Below are 18,181 nucleotides of genomic sequence, written 5' to 3'. Positions count from 1 at the left end.
GAAGACGTATGTGACATTTGTCAGCTGTTTGATGTAGTTCATTACATAGCCATATCATAGCAGCGTCTGTATTGGATGATTCTTGCTTTGTTTTTCGATCTGGCGAATCATCTTAGACAGTTGAGGTGATATTTGCTTCAGCTGCCATGAAATCTAACACTCCAGCCAATCAAACGTCAACTTTGTAGTCAAGATTAGAAGCCATCACTCATATGATCACTAATTTCTTTTGTCATTACTGAGCTCAGGCTTTGCTCCCTATAAATGATTTGGCAGAAAAAGCATGCTTCCCAGTTTACTGGTTGCTATCGAATACCTGTGACTACCTGCAAAATGAATGCTACTGCAACCTGCTTCCTCCTTCGAATACTGTGCCTGAGTTATCTGTAAGCATTTTATTTTACTCCATGGGTGAACACCTCTTCAAGGAAACCACTGGATCCATCGTCACCTGTTGAGAATAAACAATATAATAGAAGAAGTGTTATTCAACTGTTGAGAAGAAACATAGAACAGCCACAATTACAATATATTATACAATGTTTAATCCAACTTAATTGTTGGCTGCACTACAATGCAGATAAAATAGATTACATGAACATTAGCTTATAATGTGTTACCATTACAACGCAATGTAGCAACCATTATGTTTTGCTAATTGAAAGGTCAAACACTCAAAGGTCGGCTTGTGAACCAGGTTAATTGAATTCAGCATACCATAATTATGTTAAAGCATGAGATAGCCAACTTTTGACCTCAAAATGCACCTAACATTCACATATATCAGAAATCTATCCCATCTGATAACAGTTCAAAATTTAAACTAATATCTACAGATAGTACAGACACATTTTCCAACAGCAGAAGTAAACATTTAATTGCTTGAAAACATATTAATCATCACAATGGTGGATGTTCATAGGTTCATTTAGTACATTAAAGAAGTGGTATTCCACAGATGGTTGATATGCTTTCTTACTAAAATCAAAATCTATAGTAATAAGAACACAGAACCTATGTACTTTTCTGCATTGTGTATACGCAGTATTTTATTATGTATGCATTTATTCAATACCTCAAATCAGCAGGTGGATGTTTTCACAAGTGTTACATCAAGCATTAGTCCTGCTAATTTGTCTAAGACATTTTACCTTGTAAATGGATGGTTCATTCTTTTAACATTCATTTAGCAAATTGTATTTTAACACATGTGGATTCCTGGATCACCACTTAAAGCAACTAATCAATAGAGATCTATTTGTGCTAGAGTAAGTGACTCATCATTAATGTATAATATACACATGGAAGATAACTAACCAACTATATGTGGAATCCTAAACAGTACACACTAGAAACCCACTCAGTTCAAACAGATATGACATCATAGAGTGGCATCAGCCTTTTCTTTCGCTGTAAGCTCCTGCCTCCAGAGAACAAGTAACACATAATGTTAAATATAGGTATATCCAATGACATAACATCAATCTAATTAGTTGATGCTTTCTGTTGTTATCATGTCTTGAGTTAAAATATGTTTTAAAAGAGTTTACATTCTTAGGCTCAGCAGTGTTAATTTTGTAAATATTAGACATTGTGGAATATGTTTGTCACAAACGATCTTAAACAGTGAGAATAATTTGAATGTTTAATATGAACCTGAGTTTTAGCAGTTTCCGATTTCCTGCAACATTGAAATGAACGTGATGGAGTTACAGGCTTAAAATTGTTTTCCTCTTAATCCTAATGTATTTGAAAAAGTCTTTTGCTATGAAAGTAGGTTGACCTTGACAAGAGATTGGATGGAGGATCTTCACTGTAGAGATAATTGATTTATATTGATCTTTTCACTAAGCTGCCAACACTAATTGAACATTTCCTGGTATACAGTCCCACCGTGCCTAGAACAAAAGACAAACTGTTTGATTAAAACTTTAATTTCTTTAAATAAAAATAATTATATGTGGTCACCTTACGTTATGCAGGGAAAGTCACCAGAAGACATCAGATATAGATTGCATGGTCTTACTTCCCAATTAAACCTATCCTGCTTGTAAGAATCTTACAATCTCACTAAATATAATACAGACATTCAATCAAACAACATAATTATTGATATATTTTTAACCTATAAGGCCATCTCTAAGCAGTGATTAATTGTGTGACCATACTGCTGCTTATTGGCTAATATGCTAATGATATTTTCATTTAATGTCATGTAAAACAAACTATAGTGAATAACTAGCAAGTCCAAAAACGATGTATTTTCTCCAGTAGCAAACACAAGTATTGGTAGAAAAGAAAGGTTGCATAGAAAAGGTTTTCCATAGAAAAATTACGTTTATATATACATAATTACATCACTTTTCCCCACTATGTAAATGCAGGGTCTAGACATTGCAATCTATATGCAGGCTAAAATGAATTGCATACAAATTCTGCTGGTTTGGGTCTTAATTTAGAACAAATATGATGTCTGTCTACCCATCTATGATAGGAAAATGGTCACTTTGCGAATCAGATTGCACTGGGTAATGTCAAGATTAAGGGGTGAATGAAATGAACATTAGCATCATTTCCTGTCTAAGTGGAAGTGAAACAATTTAGCTACCACACACTCCCAAATTCTTAAAATTATTTATGGCTCTCATATATCACACATTATCTAGCAATTCTTCATTCAGCTATGGTGTGGGCACCTTTGAATCCAGGTCTGATGTTCACTATTTCTGTGAAAATGCTTTGGGTACTATTTAACTTTCACTTACAAAATGCTACACTGCCAGTGCTGGGGAGTGTTCCCTGTTCTACACGGCACACACATCACAGAGAATGCATTTTTATATTTAGTTACATGCAATCTCATTCAGCTTTAAGTTCAATTATAGTAGATATGTAATTCACATCACAAACTATGATATTCTATTCTTATTTTATCAGTGCAATTTTAGCAAGCCCTGTGTTCAGAAAAAACTATGTTTTCTCCCTTATCTTGAATACAGTGGGAATGTACTTTTTCATTTGACACTAAATTTCAAGATTTTCTATTTGGAAGAATGCCTCCATGACCACCATCCAATCACCTCCCACCACCGTGAGTGGTCAGACCAATACTTCTAGGGGAGTTATCCAATTACTTTTGGAGATTTCTTTTAAATATCTCTTTAAGGTGCATAGCCAGCAGAGACCCCCAAGTGTTCCTGGGGAATTCACATCCAGCAGCCCTCACCTGTTCCCTTCATCCTTTCTTCAGGAAAATAGGCCTTCTTCAGGTTAAGTTGGTTTAGTATCCCTCATGGACAAGGCTCAATTTTCCAGGTGGTATCCAGATTCAGCAGTCAATTACCGGGGAGAAGACTTCTACTTCCCTGCAGCTTTAATTACAGAGTCAGTTTCCTATTCCCTGTGTATTCATGTTTTTTTTTAAATGTGCAATATTCCCAAGCTTATGTCATGATTATGTCAGGTTCTTCTATTGGCTTATTTAACAGTCAATGCTCACACCGTAACACTTCCCTCATTCTCCATTGACTGTTCATATGTCTAAATTTGAAAAAGGTGGGGGTCGATTTTCTCAGAGTAATATTGCATTCTAAGTTTTTCTGTTATTTTATTTTGTGGCAACTTGCCAAATTGAAAACACACAGATTTTATGAATCCCCCTGTCTAGGTGGATGTCTGGATATGTGACACAAATGCATAGTATATTTTTTTCAGAAAGCTATTAATATTTCTAAATGTAAACTGTTTTAATCAACATCCTCTTCCTAATGATCAATGCTTGTTCCTAGCTGTCGTAGGCGGATGTGTATTGCAGTTTGGCTTGATGGCAATGTGACGCTGTAAGGTCCTTTCCTTCAGGTTTCAGCTTCCAGTGCTCTTCGTTCCGGTGTGTGCTTCGACTAGACTGCACGGAGCTGACGACAGATGGCAGGGATCATTTTGCTGTGGCTGCAAATCTTGTTCTCCTGGGTGGCGGGTGGCGGTCTGGTCCTGTTGCAGGTGAGTGAGAGAGACGTGATTCTTTCGTGACCTCCAAGAACCCTGAGACACCGAGCAGCTTGCATGGGGAGTTATGAAGCGCATATAAGCTCCACCCTGCAGGTCATCTGTACCAAAAGGGTAAACAAGTGTGGTGGGCGTTTGGGGGATAGATCTGGCAAGCCCAGCAAGAAACCCTGATATCCCCTGGAGAACGACAATGATGACTCAGGGTTTGCCAATGAGCAGGCTGAGTACATGGGGGGAGCTTTGTAGAGTGAGCTAGAGGTAGCCCGACGCTCGCAATTGTTTGCACAATTAGGTGAGCTGCTATTCCCACCTATCTGCCTGTTTGCCCGTTTTCTTGGGGATGTTACCACCTGAGTTGGTATTCTGGTTTGATATAATTAGCTCTTTGATCCATATGCTGGAGGGTTTCTATAACGAGACATCACCTGAGCCAGCAGGGTACCCTGTGCCTGCAATGGTTTTTAAAGCTGCTGGGGTTAGACTTATGGAAAATGTAGGGCAAGATGACAGGCCTGAAGGAGCTGGTACTATTGTACCAGGTCTGCATGCTGGCTCTTTTGGTGATCAGTCTGCTGTATGTAAGCCACACAATTCGAGCCAACCATTGGATAGGCATGTTGTTTCCTTACTTTCCTCTGGCCAGAGCAATCAGAAAAAACAGACTGATTCTGGCCCTCAGTTGGCCAAAACCTCTGTGCCAGAGGTGACTCATATGAGCACAGAGAGCCATTATTCTATAACCATGAGTGAACCCAACACATGAGGAATCATGCATGGTGACGACCCCTTGAAAGGTTGGAGAGAGGATCATTTAATATTGTGCTTCAAGGGTTTCACTCACGGAAATAAAAGCTCTTATAAAAGAATGTTAGTTAGAGTTCTGTGTGATGTTTTAGGAGTCAATGACATTTCCTTTAAATTGTTTCCCTGTGTTAGAATCCTTTCCGAGTATGGATTGCAAGGGCTGCAATGTTTGCTTCACCATTGCAAATACACTTTTTCGCTTGTGTATCCTGAATTGTCGCAAGGTGTTGGCAGATAGAGGGATCGAGGTCCATAAGGATGTAAGGTCCCTAGTCTGCCACCTTCATGACACTTGGTACACTTCTAGCAACTTGGGAAAATCTGCTGGCTGCTCCACCTCCTTAGGGCCATGTGCACCAGTACACTCCAACTGCCCAAATTGTCTGATTATAGATCTGACAAGGGAAGATTTAGAGCACAGATTGGCTCATTCCTCCTCCCTAATGTTTAATATATCCAAACAAGCTAAGGAGACAGTGTACAGATTTGTGCAGCAGAGCACGCCTGTTGGGTCACTTTATCTGTGGTTGAATCAGAGCCAAGCTGCACCTTTAAGGATGTGTGTAATCTAGGAAAGTCCAGTGCCAGCATCAGTGGAAACAATCGTAAAGTATTTAGCAACGTAAAAGATTCATCTATTTCTTGTCCATCGGTAACAACATTTCTCAGCTGGACTGTGGCAAGGGCCTGTAATAAATTGGATGATCCAGATTGGTTAAACTAGGTAAGAAATTATGATATAATATGTTTTAAAGAGATGTGGCGTTGTGACGATCCTTTGTTGGTGAAACTCTTCCCTGAATATTGGGTAACTACCTGCTCGGCTATCCAGGACAGGGGTGGTAGGCAAGGCAAGGGTCTTGCAACTTTGGGCTATTGGACTTGTGATTGGAGTTTAGGCCATATCCCTTGTCCATCGGACCAAGTCTTATTAACTTCTATGACTCTAAGGCTCCTTATAGGTAATATTTATTTGCATCCAAAGGAGGATCTAAAAACCATATTAACTCAAAATGGGGGGCGCAGATAGTCTAATAGCCAACAGAGAGTCGAGCATTGCCATTGTGGGCAACTTCATTGCCAATCTGCCGGGCCATAAGGTGCCATCTGACAGATTCCTTCTTGAAGCAGCAAGAAAGATTCCCAAGAGAAATCAAAGCATGCCTATAGGGAATCCACGTGGGGGCACTATTGGATTCCTTTTTGCATGCTACTCTTGTTGAATTGAATGGGAGATGTCTGGGCGATGTTCCTCCAAAATACACCTATATTCTAGCTGGCAGAAATTCTTTGATCAACTACAATCTGGTTGATTGCTATTCTTTTTGGCGAGTGGAAAATGTTGAGGTATGCCCTCGACCCGAGAGTGATATCTAATCAGTTATTTCTATAGTCTAAAATTGATATATGTTAAGATATAGAACATTGCCTTTGTTACCTTGTCTTTCTTTTACAACTGTGTACCGTTTTTTCTCTCTCTCAGATATCTTACCACTAGGAGATGTATGGTTTAAGTTGGACTACTAAATTCAAATGTATTGTCTGTATATATGTTTTTGGTGAAAGTAGGATCAGAAGGATGCAAATATATGCACATTTATTATTTTTTGTGACCTCTATGGTGAAACCTAATAATCCAATTTACCCAGACAAAAGCTTTGGCCGAAACATTAGCACATGCTCTAAGCAGTTGATGTTGGCATGTGACTTATTTTTTTTGGGGACATGTGACTTACCAAAAAGCGTAACAATAAAATAAGAATTAATGTATAATCTTACACTTTGCACATCTCCAGTCTGGTATTTGTTTTAGTGATTTTGGTTGGGTTATGGTGTTACAGCCTCCAGATGATTGATTCTGCAGATCAGGTGTGTAACAGTACTTTAAATATTGATCTCAGAGGCATATGTCAAATTATTGTACTTAGGTGAGCGCAGTTTCCCATTCCTTACCACTGTATTACATAAATCTGAATATTTGTTACAAACTGTCCAGCAATGATATAGGATGGTAACAGTAGGGGTCTGAGCGGTTTAATTTGGCTCCTTGTCCAGGACATTAGAGTAGTCAAATATGTGGCAATTGAGTTAAACACCCTTATCAAAACCTGCATCCACCATTCAGGAAACCGCTTATATGTTTCTTGTCTGATGTCATCCGAGACCAGTGCCTTGACTGTTTTAGCACCGGTAATAACCGTCAACAACTCGTAGGCTGAGAAGATGATGCTTATACTATTGCTAGAAAGGTAATGGAATATAATGGCAGATGGTACGACATCTTCAAACATAATATACTTAAAGTGTGACACCCACTAGGGTTCCACTATTGGCCAGGCAACATCCTGTGATCCCTTGAAGAATCCACTTACCACCAAAAGCCTTTTACATCCCTGCCTTGTATGGTCTCTTCCAACCTCTCCCCCTGCGATTCAATAAACAATCTTTTCTTCAACTTCAAAAGATTTTATTGTTGCGCTTAAGATTATGCCTAAACCCAGCTGTATTAGTTTTATTCCTAGCAGCAGACCATAAACTGAATGTTGCTCTAACACATTCAGCAACAAACAACGGAGCATCATTTCACACTGCTGTACAACTACCAGTAAAAGTAGTACTAGGATACACACACATTTCAGATATTGAACCAATTAGTTTCTCGCATGCAATTAAAATGGCCCTTGGATCTTCGGTGACTGCCTTCACCCAAAAATTTGCTCTTGCAATCTCTTCATTTGCCAAAATCTCTACAAATTTGGCTTTAGGCAAAATTCTAGAACAGAATTCTATAAACGATTTATCACGATTAGCGGAAGATGTTAAACCAGTATGTTAAAAAAGCTGTGTTCCAATCATTACTGTAAACATACAAGCTCCCATTGGTGATCCAAACCTACATCGCTCTCACTACATGGACACTTGATAAATAATTCTAATTTGAGCAAAAATGTCAATCACTGTATTAAACTGGCACTAAATAACAATCACTGTATGCTTAATAAACAAAATTCTCCATGGTGATCAGATAAAATTCTTTCTTATTTACTGTTTGCTGTTATCAATCATTATTTAAATGACAGCTGTCTGAGTTCAATAAGACTCACTCAATAATTGTTCCCAAGTATCAGATATCAATATGCCAGCCTATAAATGAAACACCCGTGTTAGTGTAAATATCATTAGCCACAATACATTATATCAGCCAATGTTTGATACAAGTCCCTAACTATCATCACCTTATTGCACAGATAGATCGTGTTTGGCTTTCATGATCGCAAATCATGTAATTCGCTCTTTAGTATGCATCAACCACCAGGTTGTCCCATTGTATATTTAAATGGGCCCATGTTATTGGAAGTCTTTTAAGACATATCATTGATCTCGAGCTCCATGAACACTAAATGTACATGTGATGTCATCAGTGATGTCATCAATGAAATTTTTGATGTCATCTTTGATTTCATGGGTGTTAGTCTTAGCAGAGCACAGTAGTGGTGTGAATTATGGTTGCTTAGCTTACCATACCTGGTGAATTTCTGGGGGTTTTCGGTTTTATGTGTACCCATAATATGGATAGGCTGTTCTTACTGCAAAGTAAGTATAATGTCCCTTTACCAAAGTTTTTACACTGAATGTGCTAGGTTTTTATTAGGGCAACTGAACCATAACGTGCCTTTAACAATGTTTTTTCACTGAATTTCATAGGTTTTTAGTAGCGCAACTTAACCATAACGTCCTTTTAACAACTTGTTTTCACTGAATTTCATAGTTTTTTACTAGGATACCCCAAGTTTGTATAGATGTACCATACAGCATACCAAATGGATGTATGCATGCCGATGGGCACAGTAACCGCGGACTGTGCATCTGTATGCGGATAGCGGCTAGCATTAAAAATGATGAAAAAGGCAGGAGTTCTCTTACATAGTGGTACTATTCAGCAAAGGGAAGGAACATGTACAAAGAGCACCATGTATGTGCATTGTGAGGAAAAAGGGAGTAGGTCTGCAAACGATGTACTTGTGAAACAAACAGAGCAATGGCATAGAGTAATCACCATAATGGAATGCACCAATAGGCGAAGTAAAGTCTGCGCTCAACAATATTACTGCACAGCTGCTTTACATGGAAACGAAGAAGGAAATGGCAGAGTAAGGACTGTAAAGTATTGAGCAAAGAATGTCACTACAACGCAGTAAGTACATTGAATTTTCTCCTATAATTGCACAGCTTCTGCAGTGTACAACAGTGAAAAATCATGATAGCTTTTTGTGTATGCATCAATGCAAAGCACCCTAGAATGACTCGAAGAGAATTTCCCTCTTAAAGAAATTAGTAACGATAGTAACTCCATTGGTACACGGCACAGTGTAAAAAAACTAAGACAGTTAATATGTATTGCTTCATATACACCTAACAGATATTGTTCTCTTTAACAGGACATACTGCAAATGAAAGGAATGCATCAGAAGCGGCGCCTCTTCCACAATAGCATATGGCCACAGGAAATGAAGGAAATGCTGTAAAAAGCAACCAAGCCAGCCTGGACATCAAAATGGAACAATTGCTAAACAATTTAGCCGCCTTAAAATATATTGTACAAGTACATATCACTGGAAACATGAAATACCACTGGCCCACTTTCACGTGTACCGCTTCGCTATTTCCCAGCCCACCATCCCCAACAAAATCCCTGTGACTAGAGACGTTACGGTGAGTCCTCAATCCTTGGCTCCCCTCATGACAAACTTGTTTAAATCCTAAATTCACCTGTGTATGTATCTATTAATGGTGTACATGTTAAGTGTTGGTGAGTGTGTGAGTGGCTTTTCCTTTTGTGTTAAAATTGCAAGGGGAGTCTGTGACGCACAGTACTGTCCAAGATGGCTGCAGTTAAGCAAAATGGAGGTTTCCTAGAGAGACTGCACCTGCCTGGCGTATGTGCAATCGCAATGCAGATATCCGTAGGACTGAAGTACTGTTTGCATGTGCACATCTTCGAATGCACTTTTAAATAGTTGTGGGAGCGCACGTCTGTCTGTTCCACAGCTATGCGCATGCGTATGTCATCCTCTGTGTCCTGGTAACACCGCCCCGGTGGCCAATCCTACCGAATAATGCGGTAGGCTACGGCATTTCAAGCAGTCCTACCGCCTATGGATTTTGGTGTCCAAACCTACCGATTTATGGCTGCAGCAGGCCTGGCTGCCTGAGGTCCAGTGGGAGCAAGGAACAGCATCCTCCAGTGTACGGTGGGTGTGTTAAATGTCCCATTAATTTGATTGTTGTGCTGCTTGCCCTTGCATGACCTGTGAAACAGACACACCGTTTCTGCACTGTGGTCCGTGAGGTTAAGTGTCAAGTTGTTAGCTGCGGTTTGTAGAGTTGCAGAAAGAATTTAACTGCAAGTGTGACAGTCTGTAGTCAGTCTGGAAATTGGCATTGCTGCTTGGTTACTCCCATACAACTAAATCTAAGGACAACTAAATAAACAACACAATATTTGGATCTCAAAGAATATCAGTGTTTTTTTCAAAGGTGCTGTGTCCGCTACGGGCTGCCTGATTAATTATCTTCTTGCTCCACATAATGAAGCTGAGTTTCTCCTTGTTGAAAGCATTCATGTATTTCAGAATGTACTCATCTCCATGAATTCTGGTGCTACATCTAATTCTGTGCCATCAAGTGACCATACTTTGCCTTCAATACACATATTGCTATATTTAAAGACTTACAATGACCAGTTTTTTGGTGTGACAGATGTCATAAATTATGCTGCAGTTCAATATCTGAGAGAACCCATTGCCCGTGTTCGCAGATTCAGACATATGGCAGCACCACTGCACATCTTCTTTCTGCTTAGTGCATCAGACATTGGATATATATACATTCAATTTAGTATTGTACTGTCAATAGCAACCTGGTTTTGGTTGCTTTGTTGACAGGCAAGAAGGAGGCAACAGAGGGTATTGGGGGCGAGTTAAACTCTTGGGCTTTCATTCCCAATGTGTGTCCAAATCCCTGCCCACGCTTTGTAATAGCTATGGTAATGACCTCCTACCAATAATATATACACTGCAATAATGTTGGATTTTTGACAAAGTTTACATTTACGGTTGAATTTTTCAGGGCCCCCCCAACAATGGAAAAGTGAAGTAGCAACGTGTATGTTTTGGGACAGATTGGTTTACATGACACAGTGGTCTAAAATGCATTTGAAAAGTAGATTTTGTTTTCAAACGCTGGTACCACATAAACACATTTTTTTAGCAAGTCTAAATATATTCTAGATACCTGGTAATGTAATGTCAGAGAATATTGTTCTATCAACTCCTGTTACTTTTTAATCAAAACTTGGAGGCTGATTTCTTCACATTTTGCACGGTTCAAAGTGAGTTTGCACTGCCAACACAAACCCTGATTCATGGAACTGTGCACAGTTTATTTTTGTGATGTAAAGTCAGTACAAAGTAATTAAGTACTGCAAAAAGAACCATGTGCACTGACTTTGAACTGTGCAAATATTCCATTAATTGGGCCCTTGCTTTGTTGTGTTGTTTGTGCAATGTCACTCTCACTATTGTGAAGCTTTCTCCGAAACTTTTCCAATGCGCTCTCATTTCACTAGCTCAGCAGGTAAGGGTTTGTAAATGCGGTGGTCTTGACAGTGCACATGGGTTTTTCCCTTTAAAAAACATAGACCAGAACAGTAAAATGGCAACGACAAAAAAGTAAAGCAAGCTTTTCTATTTGGTTTTCAACAATTTTCTAATGCAATGGCTCCCAGCTGCAGGGCACAGTAACAAAGATGTTGTCTTTTAAACCAACGTCTTAAAATTGTTTCATATAGAATACAATAGCGTAGAAGTTTGCCACCTTTGGTGCTCCAAATGTTCTGGACTACAGCTCCCATATGCCCTAGCTATCACTGTCAATGCAGAGGGATATTGGGATTTGCAATCCAAAACATCTGACAATGCAAAAGTTGAAGACTCCTGTAGCAGTTCTGGTCACAAACATCCTATGCATCTCAGAGCTGCCTGTCTGAGCTTTTCCATGCATACTGTTTGTTCACAGCACAGAGCCAATGCTCTGTCTCACTACAACATATGGGCCTTTCCCCTCTTTCAGTCGAAAGGAGCCCTGAGCCCGAGGGGGTGGGAGGCAGCAACTGTCCCATGTTCTCAGCCAGCAGTCTCATAAAACAGCAATATATTTCTCTTTATATTACTTTCATTGTGGAACGTTAAATGTGCGCTTTGCAGTGCTCGTCATACAAGCTGCATTTGCTGGAGCCTCTGCGGCTGTCACTTCACTTTGGGTATACAGAAGTATCACCTCATTGCCTTTTCACACTGCCATACATACAAAAAATATTTGGCAATTCATGTGTCAAAAGTAGGAATTGCAACAGGGACTTTCCACTCTTTAAGTGGAAAGTGGCCATGAGGTGCAGAGCGGCCCTCAGCAACTACCTCATGTTGCAAGTCATTAGTCTAACAAAACAACAATACATTTTTCTCCATATTACTTTTGTTCTGGCGCTTTAAATATGTGCTTTTCAGCGCTCACTTTACAATCTGCATTTGCCTGTGTGGCCGTCACTTAACTTGGGGTATACATATTTGTTATCACCTCATTATATGTTTGAAAAGAAAATATGTCTTGATGAGGAAAAGGCTGGTCATAGTGCTCACAACTCACACATTTGGGAAATTTCTTTTTCATGTTGGGTCAGAGTACAGGCAGTCCTTTCCTGCGATCTCTTCAAGGCCAAACGGCAAGTGAAGTTATTTCCTGTGATGTAGTAAGTTCAAAGTTCTTGTGACATAATTTCCTGTGATGTCATCTCCTGTCATTTCATCAGGTCAAGCTGATGTGACATCATTTCCTGGGATCTTATCATTATGCTAATCACCATTTTTTAAACGTTAAGATTCCTACACATTTTTGGTCACAAAATGTTGGCATTTATGTGTCCAGCATGGTAGGAACAAGTTGTAACATACTTTTAGTAGGTGTTGGCATCCCCCCACGTCCTATGGACAACTGTGCACATGAATATTGGAATAGCTGTAGCCCACAAATGAGCACCGCACATGTCTCGCACTTTTAATGAGTCCAGGGAGGCCAACCATGTTCGTAGCACAAGTGCACAAAGTATTGCGCCTGTCAACAGCCATCCCATTTGAGAGCATTCGCAACATCACTATGTAACTGCATCCACGCTGCGAGTGGGCCCTTATTTACCGGACACGATCCGGGCCCTTGCACATCGGAAAAGTATTGTGTTCTGCAATGTACGGAGTGTTACTGTGAAAGTACACGGTTACAAACATCCCACAGTGTGCCATTGCACATGTAAGTATTTGTTTGAATGATGTAGGTCTCTTTTCCAGTTACAAGACCTCCACAGCAGCCCTACAAAAGGCCACACCCTAGAGCTGCTCTGCATTCTGTTTTTTGGCTTTTCAGAGCAGAGTTGCAGGCAACAATGCCTTGAGCTGGAATTGCTTTCGGAGCAATTCTGCTGTGATATATTACCTTTGCAACTAATGGCAAGCATGGCTGCTGTCTCTATGCCAGCAGCACCCACACCCTCACCCTCACCACCACCACCTCCTTCCGAAGAGCCTGGACAAGGGAACAGGCATGCTGATGTAGATAGGGATCAAGAGGAGAACAAGCATGAAGTTGATCAAATCCCCAATGTCTACAGCCAGTGTGACTGCTTATGTGGAAACTGTTTACCAGCATAGGAGCTGGGCCGAAATGTCATGCTAACCACTTGGAATGCACTTACTCAGATGAAGAAAACCTGGCTTGTACAGATAAGGCACCACCTCCATACGACGACACCTCACGTTGAAACACATGGTAAAGGTAGTAGTGGGCAGGGTACTGCCCTTCCAACAATGTAGTAGGCTACTTTCCTCAACAGCATTATCCGCATCTGCTCCTGCCAACACCAGGGACCCTCCTGTAGGGCAGCGGATCCCTAAAGCATCCTTGCAGACCATATGATGCGCAGCAGACCCTTACCTGTCATAGGTCATTGTTTTGTGCATGTACTGTGACACAGTACTCTGCAGGGGGGAGCAACTTCGAAGTGCTTGCAAAGGTTCGGTCCGTGAGCACAACAATGACTGCCGCCTACTTAAATGACAGCCACCCAACATCTTCCTCTCTCTGCACTTGTCATATCCTTTCCCTGTGGGTGGTGCCCCTTTCATACCCCCCTTCCCTTCCTTGCCTTCTGTGTTGTGTGTTACAAGACCAAGAAAGATACAAAACAATGGAAAAAAGTCTCCTTTCAGAGATCAAACATGTAATTGCCAATGAAAGGATGCCGGCCACCGTGCAGCCTATACGCTCCACAGATTGCATGGTAAATAATGGGAGGCGTGGCTCTGTGAAAAATAGTGCAGTCGGTTTGGGTAGAAATGGCTGGCTGTAAAAAGAGGCTTGTTTTCATGTTTGTTTGCATTTCGAAGGGTTGAAGTGTGCAACACCTACTTGAAAAATGATTGCTGTACTTCCAAAAAGGGAAGCAATGCATTTTGGGTAGGTCACATAAAAACCTGATTGCCTGAATCAGTAAGATGAACGCCATTTGTGGGAAAAAATGTTGTGCTATTAAATGTAATATTTCCATTGTGGAAGTAGGACATGGCCACAAGTCAGAAAAACGCACAAATAGCCTTCTTGACAATGTGCCTCGCTTTCTCCATTTGCAGACCAAAGCAAGAAGAACACAGCCGATCTGTGTCTGTGTAATGTAACAAAATATTATGCAGGAGTTTGGAAACATACACATGACCTGGCCAAGTGCCTCCTTCATTGCAGACTGCAGACAAATTCCGGTAACATGTGCTAAACGTTTCTCTCCACAATGAAGAATAATAATGTCTGGATGATAGTGTGTCACCAAAGTGGCACAAAGAGAAACCAAAATCAGTCACTTCATTGCACGTACTCCAAACCAGTGAACATCAACATGATATAATCCAAAATGAGCAGTCACTGTACATTGTTTTGCATTCACTTTCAACCAATGTATTTAGCACTCCCCCAAATTCCATACACTCTGCCCCTGAAACACACAGCCTCATACACTTCTGCATTCTTCTCTAAAAATACACCTTCTACCACAGTTTCTGCGTATACACCACACCCAGAAACCTTATTGTGCAGTCCCTTATCCTCCACAGTCCCATTTCCATGCCTGGCATCCTCAAAAGCCCCGGATGTGGGGCATGCGATCCTGCAAATATCACGATATCCGCAAACACATCATACTGTGTACGGGAGTGGGTGAACATATTTCAACCAGTGTAGGGGATTTCAACTTTAGTAGTGGCTCTGAAAAGAGCCTTTTATTATTTTTTTTGGTGCTTGCAAATAAACACCTTTTTTCGGTTTTTATAGGGGTTTGTGTTTTCTTCTCCTCCTCACATTCTTACAATAACCGCTTCAACTCATCCTGTAGATGGTGAAACACAATTCCATTTTCAATGGTGGACAAGAAAATACCATTTGCATCGAAAAGGTTCACACTTTGAGAATCAATTATGCCATTGTTACATAAGAACATCCCAGCAGTGCACAGAACATCACACATGCTTCTGTTTATAAGACACCTTCCGACCTCTGGCTGGGGACAAAGTACATTGGGATAGTCCCATACTCTTCTTGGTGGTATGGATGAGAAAACCACCTTGGCAGTAGGAAATAGCTGTTTCATTGCTTTTATCAACCTCTTTAGTTGATGGAACAAACGTGATCAAGCCACGCAACCCAAATGCAGTGCACCATAGTGCTACATGACAACATCAACAGTTGCGAAAGTGCCCGCTTCTCTGCAAACTGCTAGCACAACAATGAATACGCACACATCGGCACTGCACCACAAAGTCTCCACTCCTTCCAAATCAAAATTGCCATCAAAGTCTCTTTCCAGGGCATACCTGTGCAGATATAGAACAAAGGCATCACCCACGATCAACACTGTGCGCCTCTCCATGTCTGCCAGTATCACTACACAGAGTAATGAAAAAAAGTATTACTGCCCCTTCCGGTAAACACACCCTCAGCACCTGACTGAATAATCCCCACAGTCCCATTCCCATAGCCAGCATGCTGAGAAGGGCAGGATGTGGCACGTGCACTTCCCCAAGTACCGCGAGGGGTGCTCCCCAGTAAAGCAGCAGTCCTTCTTCCCTTACCACTATCTTTTTTCCAGCACTCCCTCATTGGGTACTGTTAAATAGTCACACACGCATCCACCAATCACATCCAAGACCTCTGCATGTAACACTAGCAGTTCTGTACAACACTCCATATGTACCGATAAACATTCAGAGTGCAAGTCTTGTGTCATCCCAGTACAAAGTTCTGTGAAACTATCCAATATTTCTGCATCCAGATTCATCCACATCGGCACCCATCACCACAAAATATAGGTATAAATATTGTTTCTACAGTATTTCTGCAACTCTGTTATAAGTGCCTCTGAACAGGTTATCTGCCATGGAATCTTGATAATGTTCTCAAAAAGCATACTGTAATTTCTCCCATCACCGACCATCAAGTGCCACTTCATTGGTATGTGCTTTTAAAGTTTTCATTTACCCATATCAGCCATTCCAATATCCAAACAGGAACTCTCTTATTTCCTTCCGCCAATGGTACACTTTCTTTTTCTGCACTACTGCATCTCCTACAAAATTCGTAAAATTATCGCACAAAAACAGCACTGAATGTATCCAACCAACCTAAACCAAGTACATACATTGCATGCATAAAAACAGGGTGCCTGCCACTTATGTTGCACACCTCAATGAATATAACATTAGTTAGAAAGACAAACACATGTATGTGTGCATTAACAACAGTACCAAGCGTAGATGTGGTTACATAAATCCAAGAAGTGTAATCATTGCTGTACTCATGTAGGAAACATATACGTGCAGAAAAGTTAAAGGATTTTCACACACAAACACATTATCCTTTCCAACCGTACACCTTTCCCAACCTTTTTCTCACCCTTCCACAACTAGGACTAATCCATTTCCAAAGTAAATAGTCCTACTCCAATGCACACACTTGCTAAATGGCACGTCATACGGTACACTTACAAATCAATCACAGACCTTTTACCAACAATGCTGCTGCTCACAAATCCTCAATCATACACAAAGCCATCCAATTAAAGACACACACTAAGTGTTCCTGCCAACACATCCCCCTACCCTTTCATCTAATGCATTCTCCAAATGCAGTCAGTATGCCATTAACAAACAAATTGTCTTACAGTCTTCTTTAACAGTTGCAGTAACCACCTCTGTCCTAAAAGCCAGTGGCATGTCAACTTCAAAATGCAAACCAAAGGAAGCCCACTGTCGACAGCCAAAAAAGCAATTGCAATGCTATCGTGGAGGTGCACCTCTTACTAAGTGTAGTTACTTAACAGTGCAGTGTTCTTGTATATTAAGGTACACTATAACATCAACCCACTGGTATTTCCTTCATGCTTACTAAGTGCACCTCAGCAGTTGATCACTTTGTGTTATCATGTCGCAATATAATGTTCCCACCGTACACTAACACACCATTACACAATCACACACCTCTATCTATATTCCTACCCTCATATTCATCCATTCATGCATAGATCCACACATATACATAACAAAACGTGCAGATAAACAGGTTTCTTATTTCTGCAGCAGCTGATACAGAATGCCTAGCAAAAAGGGAACTCAGTAGAAAACAACACAAAAATAGCCCAGCTGTACCTAAAAGCATAGAAAGTAACCATGCACCCCTAGTAGATTTTGTACATAAAGTGAAAAGAGAACAGCTAATACAGGCAGAAAACAGAAGCACTTACCAATAAGGAGAATGTCATGCCTCTATCAAAATTTAGAATGAAAATAAAGGTACTGAAAAGAGTGAAACTGTCACTACTGGTAATGGAGTATGTCCAAATGCTAATGATATGATATGATATGATATGGCATTTGTAACGTGCCTATACACAAGTGTTTCAAGGCGCGACGAAGCAGGGAGGGAGGAACAAGGGGAAGACAGGCAACAATCCTACTAGGCCAGATATCATTCAGACCGCGCAAGTGCAGGGGTAGGGGAAGGGAAAGTGCAAGGGGAAGGGGAGGGGGAAGTGCAGTACACGTAAGTAGAATAAAAATAAATAAATAAATAAATAGGGCCAGCTGGTGGCAAGTGCAAGGTAAGTGCAGACAAGTGCTGGGAAGGGGGGGCTGTAGGGATACAGATACAGTACCGCAGTGCAGGGGATGCCAGGGAGGCAGTGCAAGTGGAGAGTGGCTGGACCCAGGACCGAGGTTGG

This window comes from Ambystoma mexicanum, chromosome 4q, assembly GCF_040938575.1.
Source record: "Ambystoma mexicanum isolate Mex_15411 chromosome 4q, UKY_AmexF1_1, whole genome shotgun sequence".
In the NCBI taxonomy this organism is placed as follows: Eukaryota; Metazoa; Chordata; class Amphibia; order Caudata; family Ambystomatidae; genus Ambystoma; species Ambystoma mexicanum.
The sequence above is the reverse complement of the archived record's forward strand: the minus strand, read 5'-3'. Positions refer to the sequence as shown.